Here is a 20,438-nt window from a genome sequence, read left to right as displayed (position 1 = left end):
GTCTCAGGGCAATCACCCTCTTAAAATGGACGTATCTTCTGTGGTGATAAAATGACACGTTTGGTGCTAGTTCTTTCTGTATATTTTTCCCCCAATGGCATAACGCTGTCGTTATAATAGAGAGGTCCTGTGTTCGACTCCCCCTCCTCTGGTGGAATCACAATGCACACTGGTTCGGACTACACGTTAAACTGTAGGTTTGGTCCCGATTAGCCTATCTGAGCATTAAAGTGGGCTTAAAAACAAACTAACAAAATCGTCTTCTATATACTTCGTGACATAACTTTCTTTACTTCAGCTGCATCTACAGATTCTGTTGACATTTTTGGCTGATTCACGTGGCAAAATTTATGTGTGGAACGAGGATTTCCAAATAGGATAAGCCAACTCATTAGCAATTGAATAATTACAGCTTTTCCCATACTTAAAATTTATTCACTTCGGTATTGTAGTGATTATTGTGATTCCTTCTTATAGATACATGTGTAGAACGAATATAAAGTTGATATTTCGCATACCATATTGATATTTGAAGATGACAGGTATATAAAAATTGTAATGAAATAAAAAAGGGACACTTCTGGAATTTCAATGCTGAGCTAATTAAAACTATATTATACTCTGTAGCATACTTAAACCCGAAGGTTTATGGATGCAGCAACACAAGCCTTCCATCTGTCCCTATCCGGGGCAAGATTAATCCAATCCTTCTCATCCTTACCGTTTTCTTTTAGGTCCATCTCAACGTTATCCCTCCATCTTCGTCTTAGCCTTCGTACTGGTCTCTTACGATCAGGTTACCCAACAAGAATCCTGTAAACTATTCTTTTCTCTGCCATTCGTGTTACATAGCCTGCCCATCTAAGTCTTCTTGATTAAATTATTCTAATAATAATAATTAAAAAGTCGAAATTATTTATAGTGTTGCTGGAGGAAGTAACGCCCGCTAAGATGATGTTTTGATTTGTTTATTTATATTTGGAGATTATTATAACCATATCCAGGCCGGGATTTATATACGTATGTTGAGGCCTGGAGCTTACAGTACCAAGACTTCACTCCAATCCCCTCTACACAGTTTAAGTTATAACTTCTCGCCAAGTTACATGGTGTGGTTTGTTATTATATTTTTACCACATCCGAAGTACCTAATTTTTTAATTATGTGGTACTTTCCAAAGCAGTCTTTCCCAGTGAAGGCCTGGAGCTGCAGTCCTGATGTTCACCCTAAATTCTGATCTAATCTTGATCATACTCTGCATAATTTTGAGCCTCCTAAGCCTACTAGCTGCTTTTAATTTGATCACAGGTTTTTTTTCAATAGCTCTAGTAATTACTTGCACTTTCTAATGTCAAAATTGGCTTTTTATGGGTTGATAATATGTGAACATTTCTAGCATAGATAATATTCACAAGTAAAATATACATGTTATGAACACCAGAATACACTTATATATTGAATCATTCATATATCCATAAGTATATGTACATATTGAATTTGATTGGTTGGGCGTTTGCCCACCCGTCTCCACCCCTGTCGCCGTCCATGATGCTATGTGATAAATTCAATGAAGGCCAAGGACGACTTCTTCGATTTGTTTATAATTTATTCTTTGGCCTACGCTCGTGCTACTCTAGACACGCTTTGACGTAGGTGTTTGTCCTTATTCACTTCGCCCTAAAATTCGTCCATCGATCATTGGTAACCTCATTGTAGAGATTCACTTCAGATAACAAAATAAAGGATAATATTGCTATTTCATATGATACAACGGGATGATAGTAACAAAACAAATAAAGAAATCATAAATAGCTAGCAAATATAAGTAAGTGCACTATGTCACAATTGCATTGGTTTATAAATCAACATTAAATATAAGATATGTTGATTTTTAATAAAATTAATTGTTGGTTCCCTGCAAAAATGTATTTCTGAATTTGTTGGTAACGTATTTATTTTAATATTCCAATATCTTAGTATTCTACAAAATTACCTCAACAAATGTTACGATGCCTTCAATCTGGCAATGTCGCATGTCTCCCAGGATTCCTTCTGCAGCTAAGGTGTGGCAGCCATATTTTGCTATGTTTGGTGTTGATCACTAGAAGAGTAAGAGAAATATGTAGTCCATTAAAAGCAGGAAGTACATTGTAATAAGCAGGTAAATGGATTAAAATGTTTATGGATCACGGTTCTTGCTTCATGAGCACACAGATGCTTTTGTTTTTGTTTTGTTCTGCAGTTTTGGTTTTGTTCGTCATATTGACTTTTCAGCGTTGAGCAGAAAGTTGATACTCTTAATTTAGATTGAATGAACTCCGAAAGATAATGTTGACAGCTTCACTTCGCTGCACTCACCAAATGAAGAAGCCTGTTTTGTATCAGTTTGTTACAAGTAATTATACATTGCTTTGACGTATTTCTATGTTTTAAAATGTTAGACGGAGTAGTCATAAAAAGATGTAGTCTGCTTGACATAGCATCCCGTGGAGTTTTACTGCTTTACATGTCAACATAGCTGACCTGCCGTGACAGTGCTGTGTGTGTTGACTTTATCTGTTGACAGATAAGAAATGAAAACAAAGTGCAACTGCAAACTATTGTTTCGAACACTTACGGCGCAGGTGCTTAAGCTAACATATCAATAAATGAACTATTGTTAGGAGCGTAACAAAAGCCAGCAAGAAGAACGGTAGGCTGGAGTCAAGGCAGATCAACTGCATTTTTTCCAAGCTATCGGCATGAACATTCAATTTCAATCAGGTTTGTACAACGAATCTTTTTTACCCCCTTCTGCTTATTTGAATAGGTTATCAATACAAATACTTAGGTAACGGTTGAATAAAAGCACTTTCGTGAGTCTTATTATATAAATCTTTATAAAGCACAGGTAATGACAATATTTTAAGGACACAGTGAATTAGGACTGCATCTACAGGTGCAAAGCCACAAATCTTCATTCCCATCTGGATAGAATTCAAGAACGTTTTATTATAAGGCGATAGAAATAGCTATAGGCAGTAAAGGAGTGATTAAGACTTATTGTTAACTTTTATCAAATATCACTCAGCATACCATTCATAAGCAAGTAACTTTGTGTAGAAAAGCTTGAAATAAATAGGTGAAGTATTTTAGAATAGTCTTTAAAGTCTGCTGAAAGAACTTCGTTGAAAATTTTAGGATTTGCTTTATGTATGGTAATTTCACATACGTGCAACACACGAGTTTATAGCAGTGCAAGGTAGAACTGGTTGTTTGAAATCCTTTGCACGTATACATTGAAATAGGCTAGTTCATATGTGATTACTGTAGCATACTCAAATTAACATGTGAACTTGAGAATTTTATCAGAATTTTACAGTACAAAATGACTGTACTAATTCTATTTTGGTTTCATTCTGTGTGATAAGTGTTTGTAGGAAACCATTTCTCTTCCAATTTTAATTGCATGCCAAAAGTCCTTCTTTCTCTCTTTCCTTCTTTCTTTCATGAGAATAGACAAATGCATTTTCATTGATGATGAGAGACCACATATTTATTGCATACCCAATTGCTGTATAAGGTGGTGGATGGACAATATATAATTTATCAGTGTAGTAACTGAAAGTGAAGTAACTACACATGAAACCCTTCCCTTTACTTTATCCTGTGACTTTTGAACAGGTATAATTTTTCATGCATAGTCTAAACTGTCATTTACAAGTAATGACTTGTGGTCGACACATGATCAATCACTGAAGATTGTGGGTTTGAGTCCTGACCTGAGCGTTTGTGTGTGTCCCTTTATAACTTCATCTATTTGTCATTAATCCTCATCATTGCAATAAGCATGAAGATACAGCTTAAAACGAGCAAGTGCAAAAGGGCATATAGCCCATACATATACTTGCAAAATATATAAACAATTTTTGAATTTTTCCAACCTGCTACTTATTTTGGAACGGTTCTGATTGTTTTATGATTTTTCCTAGAACAAAGACTAATTATTGTAGAATTTTGGAAATCATTGTTGCATGAAATTTGAACCTTCCTTAAAGTAATGAGCACTGTTTGGACTCAGAAAAGTTATTTATGTTGAAAAAAAAAACAACTTTAAAATTACCTTACGCATTACTCATGGACAAGATATTCTCTGTCGACAAGCGACAGTAAATCAGAACCTTAGTAGAAAGCATTTAGGGACTTTATATTAATGCTAAGGGAACCAAACCTAACCTGCCTAACCTAACCACGAAAGCATACATTGAACAAAACCTTAAGTAATCACTAAGTCTCCACAGTAAGTGTTAACAGACGTACATCGAAATCGAACCATGTAAAAATTGCATTCGTAGCACGATGAAATCGCAATAAAACAAAAGGAACTTGGGGCCCTTATTTTTATTAGTTTAGTTTAAAAAACACTATTTCAGGTATGTGGTTAAAAGTTGGGAACTTTTGCACGTTGAATGTTTTTTCGAGGTAAGGTAAGAATACCCTGTGCATGTCCACACATGCCATTAAGGCATATGGGGTAATGTGCAGGTATGGATCTTGATCTCTACCTTAGTTGGAATGATGTGATCAGCATCACGCCAGCTGACTTTACCATCCCACCCCTCAGGCTTGCCACCAGGTACCCATTGATACGAGGCTGGGTGGCCCTCAAAGCCATGCATAAGCAGAGAAATGACTGGAAAAATTCCTGGTCCAGATCACCTGCCCCGGGATTTGAACCCAGGTCATTTGCATGGTAGACAGATGCTCTACCTACTGAGCTACAGCGTGAAATTTGTAAAATTATGATTATAAAATTTTGGCAAAGTTTGTTTTAATTCAACATTAACACTTTCATCTATCCTGGGGTCCGTGTGGACCCCAAGCACTTTTAGTTATTTGCCAAGGATAACATCGTTCTCTGGATTGTCATATCCCATGACATCTCATCGCAAAATGTGCATAACATGGGGTAAATATTTCACTAGACATATACCGGGGGTTGTTAGGATTTTTTTTAATTTTGTGCACATGTCTCATTTCTGTGACCTCTGGTCCATGTGGATCCCATAGTTATAAGGTAGAATTCGCATTGCATTAGTTTCCCACTTCGCTGAAAATTGTTCCTGTAGGAATTTGAGAGAGCCATCTGTGATTCCTGACAGAGAGCACTGTATGTTTCTTGAGAGGTGGCGTTCTATGTAGAGTCCAGCGCAGATAATTCTGCCGTGCAATGCGCGACAGAACTAAAGAAGCAGTGTTGCTAATGGAGCAGATAGAAAAATCGCTGCGGTGCGCCGATGCACAGCTGTTACGTACAACAATAAAATTAGAGAATTCAGGTCTATCTAACGTTGAGTTTTAAACGTCATGCATTATACCAGGACTAGGATTAATATGTACTAACAAGTGACTATGTATGTAGCTACATACATATGGACTAAAAATTCGCAAAATATGAACTAACACATAAGTAAAATTACCAAAAATGCTGCAAAGAAGACTTCTTCATACGATTCCTTATTTGAGTGATTTCAAACAAAATAAAAAAATATATATATTATTTTTCATTGCATTAATGCACTGGTGGCGTTCTAACTTTTCACTCCCAAAACCCGTATACACTGGTATGGAACTGCAACGGCAGATAATAACATGCCAACGTGTTAAACCGCTACAATTGCACCATAACACTCCTCCTGAAGCAGTATTATTATTTCCTCTCTGAGATCGGCGACAGTCGGTTGCCTTTGTTGTACATTTACAAAGGATGCCGGCTTCCACAACAATAACAAGTACATATACTGCCACTAGACGATAAGCTGCGCGGCTTTTTCTTTTGTTATGAACCAGGGCCGGCGCTAGTCATTTTGCCTCCCTGGGAGGTGGCGGCAGATGCCGCTCTATTTCGACCCCCCCGGTCATTACGCAGCAACGGAAAATTGAAAATCAATATATTCCTAACTAAAACATCAAAATATAAAATAAATAATGAGACTTCTTATGCTATTTCAATACTATTCAGCGCAAAAGAATATCTCGCTCGATCACAGTTTTCAATAGGCTTATTTTTTTCTTCTCTTCAAATTTTGCCGCTCTGGGCGATGGGACGGTTCGCCCTCCCCTTCCGCCGGCCCTGCTATGAACTTGGTCACCCATCAAAGCATGGCAATTTTAACACAGAAAACAATATGTATCGCATTAAGCAGCAAAAATGACAGCCTCCTCTATGCAATTTCTACAAGAACACGTGCCGGAGCCAGAGTTGAAATGATGTTGGAGCCACATAATTTATTTATTTTGAATAATTCCAAAATTATGAAATATGAACAATTTGTTGCTGCTGTTCGCTGCTCTCTTGCCAAAATGCTTTATTGGGATGCTAACACCATGACTGGCTTCCTCCTTCATGAACTCGTGCACGTTGCTTAGAATTTCCCGAGCTTGGCTATGCAAGGTTTTTGATTTCAACTTCGACAGAACTGGAGGCATTATGGAATTTAACGTTCATCAGCAAACACACACTTTTACATAAACACACGCAATACACGCACACAACGTCAAACCGGTCAAATACTTAGTATAAAATAAAAATATGGTGCTTCCAATCCAACAAAACTCACCGCCACTTTACCTGCTTTCCCCTTCCGTGACAGAAATAGTGCTTCATTATTACAGTTGGCAACACTAGTTACTAGCTAGCCAATGAACATGCACTGCATAAAAGAAGCAACGACTCCGCCGTGCTATATTGCCACATTGCCGTCCCTGCTGACCGGTGGGAACCGCGAGCTGGAGCGCTGTTCAATTGTTTTCAATGAAGTTTGCGCGAGTGTGTCCAGGAATGGAATGACAATATGGCAACAATAGCGAAGGTTTTCGAGCAGGGTAGAACACGTGATGCTAAGAGAGAGGGAGACGAAACGAAAATACGTTTCTACGCAACGGCAAATTTACGTGTGTGGCACTCTACATATCATTACAACTGTCATCTGACTGTGCTTCTCAATTGTGAACTATGGTCTTCTGGTCCAATATGCTGGACTGTGGAGATATTGATGGGTGCATAATTTAGATTTTGAGGTAGTCAGATTGGGAATCTTGAAAGCACCATCGACGTCACTTGTTCACATTATGATAATATGAAAGTGAAATTATGATAATATTCTTGGGTTTATGAATATAAAATACCTGATTCGGCATTCATTACTAACATAATACTTGGATTAATGCAAAAGTCATGTACACAACAGTAAGTCAGTGTTTTTAAAATGTGGGGTCCGTGTGGACCCCAGGCCATAATAGGGCACATTACAGAAGAACAGAGTGATGAGGTTAAGAACAAATATGCTAATAAAGACTGGACTTTTAGTCTGAACAAGAAAATTTGTGTTCTGCAGATGAAATCTAGACACCCTTATTACAAATTCAGATTAAAGAATCTTGAGGCAATACTAGTAGTATTGTTAAACTTCCATAGAACGTACTTGTTTTATTATTATTATTATTTTTTCAGAAAAATAATTTCCACACTTTTTATCATTATTACAAAATTCTTGCAGTGATACAACATTTCCAGTTCTGAATTTGTATCTGGGAAGCATTTTGCTTGGACATGAAGTGATGTGAAACTTTGTGATTCAGTTTCAATTATGATATTTATACTAATCATTCACACATACCTAAAGTTAATTGTAATTAATGCTGGTCCTTTGGTACCCTCGACCCTCCGTACCCCCACGAAAAGGTGATGATTTTTGTTTGATTTATGAAGATTATGTTCTATACGAACAATTTGTGTTGTTTGAAGGAACATGTTCTTACGTTGTTTGTGTTTTGTAACTTGGAGCTGTGTTGGAAATATTGGAGATTAAAGGTTGGCAATCCTGGTGTTACATCAGGGAGTGCGAGATTTACTGCAGATGATGTTTCGGTAGACAAGGAATGCCTACGAGGTTAGGTTGCATTAGCATAAGTACAATGACAAATTATTATTTAGGCTAAGAGAACTAAACCTAGCTAGCCTAACCTAACAACGTAGGCCCTGTGACGTCAGAATACAAGGTTGCTAAAGTGTTGTGCAATAAGTGAGACCGTCATGTGACATGGTACTGCCCCGGATTTTCTTTGGAAGGTGGGCGTGCATTTTTAGTGTGGTATCAATGAAAATGTGTGATTCGTCTGCCAATTGACACATTTTGCCCCTGCAACCACGTAGCAGAAAGTGCATTGTTTTAAGGTTAGTATTTCTTAAAATTATATATTTTTGTTCGCATTGGAAATGGTTGTTAGGTTAGGAGGGCCAGGTTTGGTCACAATATTGATTTCAAGTTTTTTTTAGTACTTTCAAAAATTATGTATTCTCGTTCGTATTGGAAATGATTGTTAGGTTAGGAGGTCCATATTTGGTACCTATAGTGATTTCACATTTTTTTTTACGCCAGGAGTGTTAGTTTTGCTGCTGTTTGGGAATTTTTTACGAGAAAAATGAGTTTTCAGGAATAGGAGTTTCTTGTGCTTACGTGGGTCATTCTGTGCAATGGAATATCTCCGTTCTTTGTGGTTTCCTAATGCTGGAACCACTTTTACGTTACATAAAACATTTAAATCTGTCGTTTAAAAAAAAAATTGACTTAATTCTCGATGGGGTACAGTGAGTCAATGGCCCCGGTCCTTCCTCAGCTTGATGCCATTTGACTCTTCATTCCTATTCCCAGAATTTCTGTAGCAAGTTTTGTGAAATAAATTCATTCATTCCTTTATTTTGAACCTAACAGCTTTTATGCCATTTTTTGTCCATTACAATACACATAAAATGTACATAATTGTTTTACATTAAAATTATCACTCCCCCCCCCCTGTTTTACAGAAACAGAAACTGAACCTTTATATTATAAAGTTTTATACAAGATATTTCTCTCGCTATTATATTTTGAGCATTCCAGTATTATATGATGTGCATCTGCACTTTCCCAGCCACATTCACATTTCTTATTGTTTGTTATTCCAATTCTGGATAAATGTTGCCTAGTACACAAATGACCCGAACTCAGTCTATTAATTAATACAATTAAATTTCTTGTAGTACCTACATGATAAAACCATGGTTTGTGTGTTTTGAAATCAGCAAATGTTCTGTATGATTCTCCAACTGTAGTAAGTTCATTTCGACACCAATCAAACCATTCATTGAAAATTTTCTTCTTGACTCTAGGGAGAAGATCTGTGTAGTATAATGATAAGTTCGTAATATTTGGAAGACACACTGCTTTCTTTGCACATTCATCTACATGAGAATTGCCTGTAATATTACTATGTGCTTTAACCCAAGTAAAGTCAAAGATTTTTATATTGTTTGGACTAATTGTATACAATTTATAATGTAAGGAGATAATTTGTAAAGACTCTTGTAAGAGGATTTAAGCGCCTCTAAAACACTTTGCAAGTCAGTAAGTATTAAGAACTTTCGGAAATTGAACTTTTGTACATAGCTATATTAAAGCTTGGTAAATTGCATAAGAATCTGCTGTAAATATTGAGCATTCATGTGGAAGCCGAAATAATAGGTCTATTTTATGTTGTGGATCATACACTGCACATCCAACTCCTGGCTCACTTTTAGAACCATCTGTGTATATAAAATAATAACTTTCCCATTGAGTAAAATATTCCGATATGTGTGAATAACGAGGGAAATGAATATTATCCAGAGGCTGTTGAGGATAACACTGGGGAACAGTGAAATTGCGGCACAGTGTTTGAGAGCTAATTTAGGGCAATTTCATGCTGCTGAATAATGATATAATAATATATTTCCTGAATTGGCTCTAATTTATGAAATAAATGCAACTAAACCAAAATGGCGGAAACAAGACATACATATAAATGAACTTTCAACAACAATTTAATATTTCTTTTTGTGATTACAATCATTATTATAAAAATAAATTTATATAGGCTTATGATCATAATAATTAAGAAAATATGTACACAATGAAGTAACAAACTATGTGAAACGTTTTCTATACAATTTCCTGCTGTATTTATTTTTAGGGCACTCCCTCTGTAAGCTCAAACAGTAGTCAGCCATCATGTGGTGATCCCACCGTCCCTGGTACATTTCTTCCATTATCCTTATATCCTGATGGAACCTTTCTCCCTGTTCTTCACTAAAATCACCAAGGTTCTCAGGGAATCTGTCAATGTGGCTATGTAGAAAATGTATCTTCACACTCATATTAGCTCCCAATTTCTCAAAATTTTTCAACATATTTCCAACTATATCGCGGTAGTTTTCTGCTCTGTGATTCCCCAGAAAGTTTTTGACGACGGACACAAAGCTCAGCCAGGCCTCAGATTCGATGTAAGACATGTAAGTTTTAAAATTGGCATAATTTATAAGTGTACGAATTTTTCAATACTTAGTCCTGGAAAAGTGTGGCATATATATTTGAAACAATCACCACTTGTATCTAAGGCCTTGACAAACTGTTTTATCACCCCTAGTTTAATATGCAGTGGCGGAAGGATGATTTTGTCCCTATCTATCAGTGGTTCATGAATGATATTAGCTTTTCCCACTGTAATATTTTCCCTTGGGGGCCAAACTTTTATCATCCAATGCTTTTCTCTAGCACAACTATCCCACAAACATAGGAAACAGGGATGTTTTGTGTACCCACTTTGCTGTCCTAGTAAAAAATTCACCATCTTCAAATCCACACACACGAGCCACTTATGTTCAGCATATTCAATTTTTTCTAAAACCTTTTTTATGTTTTGGTATTCTTCCTTAAGCTTTGTTGAGTGTCCGATGTTTATTACCATTGTGTAGTAAAACACATTTCAAACTTCTTTTAGAACTGTCCAGAAATAAACGCAAATCCTCTGGGCGATATGTTGATAGACCTAACAGCAGCAAAAGCTGAGGAATATTGTTACAATACACAAGATCATTGTCTTCGCTGAAGTAAGGAAGAATATTGTGTTCTCTTGTTCTATATGATGTTACAGTTACACCAGGCTGAAGACAATGTTTTTCTCTTAGTCGCGATGCTAGAATCTCGGATAATTTTTTTGATAAATTTAGGTCACGAATCAAATCATTCAGTTCGCTTTGGGAGAATGCTTGTGGTGTAGAACTACATCCTTCAAAATCACTTCCATTTTTATTGTCACTATCACTTTCATCTGATATCTCAACGTCATTGTCTATATTTTGCGAAAAGGTACATACTGGTAAAGGTAAATTTTCACTGTGCAGTATTGGCGGCTTTGCTGACTCTACATTAGGGTACACCCAATTACGCTTTTGAATCTATTCATGCCTTTAACATTCACAGCACAAAAATAGCAATCATTAACATGATTTTTTGGTTCACTCCATGTCATTGGCACTCCAAATTTGAGTCCCTTTCGTCCGCCTTGGCCCCAATAACGAAGTGATTCCAAACAAGTTTTGCAAACTATATGTGGGACTCATTTTTTATTCTGTTGTCCCAGATTTTTGGCAAAATAAGCCTGATACACTATATCCGTGATATTTCTTCTCTGTGATGGTAGACAATATATTCCACATATATAGCAAAAAAACAGTTGGGTTATTGAAACGCTTACTACGTGAGGAACTCATATTTCCAATGTATTCACATTAAACGCATTTCGCTTAGTTATACTACAAAATTCAACATTAAGAGATATATTGCCTAGCAATGCTTCGTAAGTTGCCTAGCAACAATTTACAAATAAATAAATAAGTTTCTTAATGTGAATTTCAGCCCATTATCAAATGTTGATAGTACCGAGAAAAGCGTGGAGTAATTTTAACTCCTACATTTTCCATGGTGTGTTTATTTTTATAACTGGAGTCAATTCAACTGAACCAATCATACAATTGGCAATCACAGCTGTTTTGTGTGCTGAAACTGTTATTAAACTTTATGCCACAAAATGAAATATTTTTTTTTTGTTCCCCAGTGTAATCTAATGAAAAAACAGGTCGTGAATGCATCTGCAAAACATCCTGGTATTCTTGAGAAAATGTGTTGTATAATTGTATCCAAATAGTATTGGTTCTTTTTATTATTTTTCCTGTTTCATGTAAGTGTAATATATTTTTTAGTACATTGTTGAAAGGGTGTTCACAATATGTTTTTACTTTGAAGAGCATATTTGCTGCTAACATCCTGTGTCTATATGAAATGGAACATTCACACGCTTCCATGTATACTACTACGGTTGGAGTGCTGTTCATAATGCCTAAACATCATCTCAAGAATTTTCTTTGTATCACATCGATGGAATTCAATTTTCCTTCTGTCAAGTTACACATTGCCAATAAAGAATAATCTATCATAGGCCGAAAATAATTATTGTAAAATAAAAGCATAACTCGAAGATGACATCCCCACTGAGTATTTGCTATTGCTTTGAACAAATTAAACACTTTTTCTGATTTGTATGGCTTTAATTTGATCCTTCCAGGTTAGTTTTTCATCGAAGATGACACCTAAATATTTTACTCTGGATGTAATGGGAATTCTTGTTTTTCGAGACATTGAGTGGACTATTGGAGGTGTTCTCTTTTTACTAAAAATTGTAGCATTAGATTTTTCCATTGAAATTGAGTTTTTTTTTTACTTTCAAGCCACTTTGCACTTCCAAAATTTGTTCCTCTAAAACAGGAGAATCAGTATGAATTTGTGTCGTGGACATATTACAGATATCATCTGCATATTTAAGATAATTGACTGTTAAAATTAATTTCCTTTTCATCCCGATCATATATATGTTGAATAACAAAGGACTTAAAGGACTTCCCTGAAGTAACCCTTTGCAGGCTAAGTACGGTCCTTTAAGTTCACTGAAAAAGTGGAAATATACAGATCTTTTACTAAGCAACTTCCATAATATCAAAACATAGTTGTGAGGTATTTTTAGCTGTTGTATTGTTTGAATTAGGATATTAATATCTACATTATCATAATCTGGACTTACATCTAAGAATGCAGCTAATACAATTCTGTTTCATTTCAGTGAGTCGAAAATATAAGAGGAGAGAGTGATTAATCCATCCTGCCATCCCAATCCCTTTCGAAATCCTATTTGTTCGAACTGAAATTTGTTTTGGCTTTCTAAAAACCACTCTATTATTTTTTTAATCAGTCTCTCAAATATCTTTCCTATAACTGACATCACAGCTATAGGTCTATATGTTTTACCTACTTGAGGGTCTTTGCCTGTTTATAAAATTGGAATAATCAACTGTTTTTACCAATCTTCTGGTACTTCTCCATTCTTTAAGAACTTATTAAAAGTTGTGCACATCGCCGTTAACGCTACATCTGGCAGGTGATTAATCATTGAATAAGTAATTCCATCCATTCCTGGAGCAGATTCTGTACTGTTGCCGATGATTTCATAGATTTCCTCTTTTGAAATTGGAGTTACTTAAACCTTTCGCCGAACTTAGTTACTCCATCTGGCACTGTATGTATGAGTTTCTGCATAAATTCAGTCTTCCAATGTGATTTCAAAGGGACTACATTTGCTGTACGAGGATTTTTAAGCAATCGAAACTTTTTCCACACATATCCTAATTTCATGCTTGGGTGTAAATTTTCACAAAATAATTTCCATGATTTTCTTTTTACTTTTATGCATAATCTCTTTGATTTGGCCATAGAACATCTGAATGCTATCCAATTCTCCGGAGTTGGTTGATGTGAGTATAATTTTGCTAATTCGACTCTATGTAGTTTTGCTTCAGCACACTCTTCTGTCCACAAATATATCTTTGGGAACTGTTGCTGACTACTTTTTATGACCCAGGGACACTCAAATCCATCGCAACCGAAATGATTTTGACAAACTCCTCATATGTAATATTATCAAGTTGTAATCCTTCATCCTCTGAAAAAAATATATTTAAAAGTTTAGTATAATTAGACCAATTTGCTTTGAATACTTTCCATTTACGAATAGTTAATATTCTTTCGTTTGTTGCATGGCAATAAGCCAGATAAAATTAACATGGAAAATGATCGCTTGTTCTCAGATCCATATCTGCCTCCCATGTAATGTCTGCACAATACTTTTCCGAAATTAATGTTAAGTCTATAGATGACAGATTACTTCCATTTCTAGGCCTATGAGTAGGTGAACCATCATTTATTATAGTTAACTGCTCCACCTCCATCCATTCTTCCACAGTTTGACCCAACTTATCTGCTGCCTGTCGACCCCACAGTCAATTGGTGGCAATTGAAATCTCCAGTTATGATAAATGAAGTCTTGAATGAACTAATCATAGACCTTAAATGCTCCTTCAATTTTTTTGCGATGTATAAGAACATTGTATATAAATCGAAATAACATTAAATATTTTATTCAAAATTTGCACTTGTATTCCCACTACTTCCACTTGATATTCTCGAAGAATCACTAAATTGGGTTTAAATGATATGGGTTGGAATACCAGACTTATGTACAAATATACCCATTCCTTTTCCGCCTTTCTGATTAAGTACTGCATGATATTTTTTTTATTTCAATAGAAACTCTTCCATCCCCCCATACTTCACCCACACACATAATTAGAGGATGATCTATCAGTTTTCTTGAAGGAAACAAGCATAAATTCCATTGGGCAAACAAGAACATATTATCCATGTGATAATTTACTGATTATTATATTTAATGTTGTGCATCTTCATATGATTCAAGCTCTTCAATTAGTTTCAATAACTGCGAAGTTATATTTGCACAATCGACTCTCTGAATATTGTCATCCACAGTTATGTTCGACGTTAGTTTCGCCATAACTTGTAATAAACTAATCATTATTTGCTTTTGAGAATCATATTGTGGGATGATATTCCTTATTTTTCGTTTTTCCGTTGCTGTCACTGACGTTGGAGAACTTTGGTAATTTAGTAAAATATAATTTGGTCTTTCTTCTTCCTCTTGGATTTTTAGCTTTGTCACACTGCTTTAGATTTTGCATACCTTTATTCAGGGCTCAAAAAATCCCGGTCGCCATGGCGACTAAAAATTGCAGCCTGTCGACTGTGATCTTATGCTGTAATATGTACGAAATTTTGATGATTCTAAGTTCAAATTGCAGTACAGCATAAGTTAGCAAATTATTTAATTTTTTTAATCAACGTTGTGAACATTCCATAGTGTCAGTAACCCTTTGTCCCCCATTTCCTGCTTTCTCAAATAATTTAGCGATGTTTTGAATACTGTGGATCAGCATCTTATACTATACAGAGAGTTTCAAAAGTCGCACAACCCAAACTTTGGAAATGCATATGAAAATCGTAAGAGATATTTACACCGGATTTTCTGCATTATAAAGCCTCATCCATTAAGATATTTTCAATGCTAAAAGTTACACAGTGCAACAAATTTGAACTTTGTGTCTTGCCGCGAGATGAAAGAAGGTGTTCTTTACTAAATCAAATATGGGCCTCCCCCATGGCGCAGTGGTAGCGTCTTTGCCTTGTAATCAAGGGGTCCCGGGTTCGATACCCGGTGGAGGCACAAGTGGTTCGGATCCCACTTTAAACTGTAGGTCCAGTCCCGATTAGCCTTACTGTGCATAAAGTGGACTTAAAACACCAACTCACACCAAACTAAATCAAATACGCTGATTACGAAAATGAAATCAGAAATGTTCCATCACGTACCAATTTTTCTGGAAAAGATATGCCACATGTACCACTTAAATTATCGAAGGGTCATAATTAGATGTCTGATGCCATGTCAATCTGTCATTTACGACCAATATTGGTCATGTGCAACATTTGATGAATTTTTGACTGGTGATTTTACGGGTAAGTGAAAAGTGCCATTTTTGGGACATATATCCGTATATGTCAACACTAGCAGGTTGAAATATTGCCAACAGTTGCATGCAACATGTGTCTAAGTATTGACTACACGTTTACGTGAAAAATCGTAAATCAAGATTTTGTGCCGAAATTGGACACTTGAGAGAATCCTAGGCTGCCCATGGCTCACTATCGCCGCTACTGTGCCTGTTTTTTAAATTGATTCAGCATGGCGTATTCATTGAAGCAGTGCGTGTGCATTGCTGAAGAGTATTTTACTACTCATTCTTACACTCATGTGCAAGAGGTTTTCCAATAAAAATGCTGTGCTTCTGCTGAACCTCACAAAGCAACTGTTTTACAACCAGTCAAAAACCAACAAATGATCCCACAAATTGTTTGAGTTGGTATTTATTGTTAAAAATCAGTTCTCAGATATTTTCAGCAAATTAACAATGATTTTTAAAATAATGTAATTGCTTTTATTTAGAAAAATGCTAACATAAACTTATGAACCCAGTGATAGTGTACAGGGTTAATTTAGTGCAGAAAACCCGGTGTAAATGTCTCTTACGATTTTCATGATATATATTTTTTCAAATTTTGGATTGTGCAACTTTTGAAACATACTGCACGTAGTATGCACAATTGCTAGTAGGTGGTTTCTTGGTGCCTGATTTTCAGAGCTGGCACCTAGCTTTGAAGAAAATTTTTCAATCATTGCCTTTATTTATCTTAACTTCTTTACTTTTAAATGCCGTCCCAAGTCTTCGATCAGGATAATTGTTCATGTTGTAAAGTTGAGGTTGAGAAGATTTCCAGGAATGTAAGTTTCTTAATGACCCTGATTCCTCATTTCTTAGAGTGGCTAGCCCCTCATATCTGTTACTCATTGTAATCGCTGAACTTGGAGTTTGTACAAAGGAAGACTGCTTTAGTTGTTTTTATCACCGGGAAATCTTGTAGTATATTTGCATAAGAATAATCGTTTCTTTTGGTCGTAAATGAACTAATAGAAACTGGTGGTTCCAGGATTCGTGAACAAGGGGTACGATAAGCAAAACAGTGCCCCAGTTGTACTGATACAGAATGAAAATTATTACATAGTTTCATAAGTTGAATAATACAGTATAATTAATGTAAGAACTTTTTGGAATAGACAGCACTAGTAAAAAGGATCCCATATTATACAAGCATATTTCTATATGCTTCTAACGAAACTATTAACATTTAATTATTAATATTTAATAATTAAATAATATAATTAATGCCTCTATATTGTTAATGTATTTTGTATTTGTTATAATAAAACCTAGTACATGATACAAGGTATTACATACAATATTTTTTGCAATATGTCTTCCGAAAGATGAAAGTTAACTTATGATTGATCATTGATTTCTGTCTTTTCCAAAATATTACCATCCACCTTACACACTAAGCAGACGAAATCTACCTTTCTCTTGTGGCGCCGGTGCCATAAGGTTTATTTAATTTTCCCCTATTTGTACTGAAATGTTTGTGCATGTTAAAAATACCAAGGTTAACAATTGAGTTTACAAAAGAAGCCTATGAGGGCCGTACGATATGAATCTATCAATGCAATGCGAAATATTAACATTTGTGCACAAGTTTTGTTCAACAAACATCATCAATAATTTGCCCGACCCTGTGGCCGAGTGGTTAGCACATCGCGCTGCGACGCCAAGGGTCCCGGGTTCGAATCCCGGTCGGGCTTGGTTGTTTGTGAATGTCCATTCATCAATTTCATCATTTCATCACTCATCCCCATCTTCGCAAATTAGCCAAGAGGCACAAAACGCGAAGTAAAATAAACTAAATCAATCAATCAATCAATCAATCAATCATCAATAATTCCTCGAGTTGATCTTATGTCATGGTGGTTCTTATTTTAGATTTCACCAAAGTCAATTTCCAGAAACTTCTCTCTATGCTGGCTGTCGAAATTGGTATGCACAAAAATGATCTAATGATTGACTTTACTGTTGGGTCAAGAACAGCTGTCGCTGCAGATCTGAAACACTCCACCAATAAGGGAATGGTCCTAGCTTCAGAAACTGCGCATCGTTTCTCAAGAAGGCAATTTAACGTTCCAGAAGAGAATAGTCTACGTCGCAAAACTCAGCCACCTCTATGATCTTTTCAGACGACGATTCCTGCGTCAACACTTCTTAGAAAGCCCGTAGGCGCTCACATCAACGAGAGCTCGATCCAGCACAGCAAAGTATGCTGTTCGTGAATGCTCTTCCCTTGTACTGATATTTTCTGTTGAGGGGTTGTCATCGTAGGGTACATTGACCTGGTGTTTGCATTTTGAAGGAGGAAGAATTCCATGTTTTTCGCATTCAGTCATGGAACCTTCATATATTTTCTTGAAGTGATCAACTGATCTAAGGTTTTGGATGGTGTTTCCGAGAACTTCAACACCTCCTAGAGCACTGTCCATATCCGTCAAGTCATTGGAATGAGACATTAAGTATATTGATGCCATACAGGATGGGTCTCAAAAGACGAATCCACAGAATGAAGTCAAATGACTGGATGGTGAAGAGCAGTCCTTTAGCCTGAGCAGAAACCTTGGCATCCTCTAAGTTGTCCTGAAGTTCCTTAAGAGCTTGAATCACCAGAGGAAATTTTTCTGTTATGATGTTCACCGCTTCTGACCGACAGAACCATCTTGTTTCGCTGAGTTTTATTAGAGTCCTTAACTTCAAGTCTACTGAATTGTTAATGTCTTCAAATACTGCATGTCTTTGAGCTGAGCATTCAATGAAGACATGCAAAGCCTTGAGGGTACCAAACAGTGAAAAGGCCTCACGCATGCTATCTACTAATACGAGATTCAGACAGTGTGCGTAGCAATGAACGGTGAGAACATCTCTTCCACAGAAATCACTCACTTTCTCTGTAACCCGTTCCAACGGGCCTGCATATTTGCTGCTCCATTGTAACACTGCGCTAAGACTTTTCAATTTGACAACTCCATCACTTCCAATGACATCCCCAAGAGATGCAGTAAGTATTCTGCTTTGGTCGACTTCGCTCTTTTCAGCGCAATCAGGATTTCATGAACTTGTAAGTCCTCCTTACACCAGCGTATGAATATTGCTACCTGTTCATGTTTCAAACGGTCCGTTGTTTCGTCCATCATCACAGAAACATGTTTAGTTTCTTTGAACGATGCATGCATTTTGTCGGTCATAACGTTGTGGATTGATTTGATGGTGTCATTTTGGATGGTTTTTCGAGGAGTACTTTGAGTTATCAGCACCTTCTTCCCTATGCACACAGGATCAAAGTATGCAATCAAGGTGTAAAGTTCCTTAAACAATCCACGATATGTTACCCTCTCCTTCATTGTAGCCACGCAACGGAGCACCAGGTATAGCCAAGGTCTGAACGATCCAGACTAAACGAACAATGACTTTTCTGTTTTGTAGCGCCTCTGCTTCTCTTCTGCGAAGCTCTTCCGCTCTTGCTTCAGATATTCGTAGTATTGCATCAATTCTTCTTTTTCTCAGGAACAAATTGGGCTATGTTCTGCCTTCATGTCGCCCTGGCATCCATGAAACAACGGGGTACTTCCTAACTATTGTACCCCCCCCCTCCCCCCGGAGCCGCCGGTGTGAACAGCCCTCATATTCTATAACCTTCTGAATTTCTCTTTCCTCTTCCCACTTACTGCACGACCTCTCAGTTGCAAGATGATTTCCTGAGCAATTTATACATTTAGGTACTGCAACACATATATATCATTGTGTTCATAATCACCGCACCTCGGACATATCACTTTGGATTTACAAACATTCTTTGTATGGGAGAAATGGAAACAATTCCTGCACTTCATCACAGATTTTATTTTAGGTTGTACCTGAAATATGTTACTGAGTAGCTTTACATGCAAGGGCAACCTTTGTGATTGAAACGTGACGCTGATCAATTTGGTCAGTTTAAACACAAATTTCCCATTTTCTTGATAAATCTTCTTCATTCTTTCCATTTTTATTATGTGAATATTTCTCTCAGCCTCTACTTCATCTTGTACTTCTAAATCTATATAAGCGGGCTATTTTTTTTTTCAACGTCCGATGACTCCGCCAGGTGGGCCGTGAACCACTAGGAAGCAGGGTGTCAGGCAGCGTGATTGGCATTCCCCCCTGCCACTACCACCACCACTGCCAAGGCCAACGCTTCAGTTGAAGCTGAGCGACAGTCGCGTAGAGATGTCTGCTACAATTGACTCTCCCGCCAAGTGCGAGGTGTGTTACTGGTTGACTTTATGGAGCCCGGGACCACAATCAGTGCAGCTGCATACTGTGAGACATAGCGCAGATTACGGAGAGCCATCCAGAACAAACGGAGAGGCATACTGTCTTCCTGCATTGTCTTGCTTCATGACAATGCCTGACTGCAAGTTGCTGGGTCAACCAAAGACCTTCTTCAATGATTCCACTCGGAAGTGTTTGATCACTACACCCCAGTCCTGGCGCTGAGTGACTTCCACCTTTTCCGGGCGATGAAGAAGTGATTGGGAGGACAGCGCTGCCACACGAATGAGGAAAAGCTTCAGGACACCCTGCAGACCTATCTCAACACACAGGCAGC

At 36.9% G+C, this 20,438-nt stretch overlaps 1 protein-coding gene across 5 annotated transcripts in view; it reads left to right on the top strand.

The window, feature by feature from the left end:
- Positions 1-2,047: 2,047 nt before the first annotated feature.
- The window catches only part of gek (serine/threonine-protein kinase gek), a 122,662-nt gene continuing 104,271 nt past the window's right edge, over positions 2,048-20,438 (top strand). For all 5 annotated transcript variants that reach the window (XR_014440753.1, XR_014440754.1, XM_083111733.1 and 2 more), the window contains exon 1: positions 2,048-2,161. The gene's annotated coding sequence lies outside the window, so the exon portion shown is untranslated. The remainder of the gene's footprint in view (positions 2,162-20,438) is intronic.

This window comes from Lepisma saccharinum, chromosome 25 (genome assembly GCF_977018435.1).
Source record: "Lepisma saccharinum chromosome 25, izLepSacc3.1, whole genome shotgun sequence".
Lineage (NCBI taxonomy): Eukaryota > Metazoa > Arthropoda > Insecta > Zygentoma > Lepismatidae > Lepisma > Lepisma saccharinum.
Note: the sequence above shows the minus strand (reverse complement) of the source record. Positions and strands in the feature narration are given on the sequence as shown.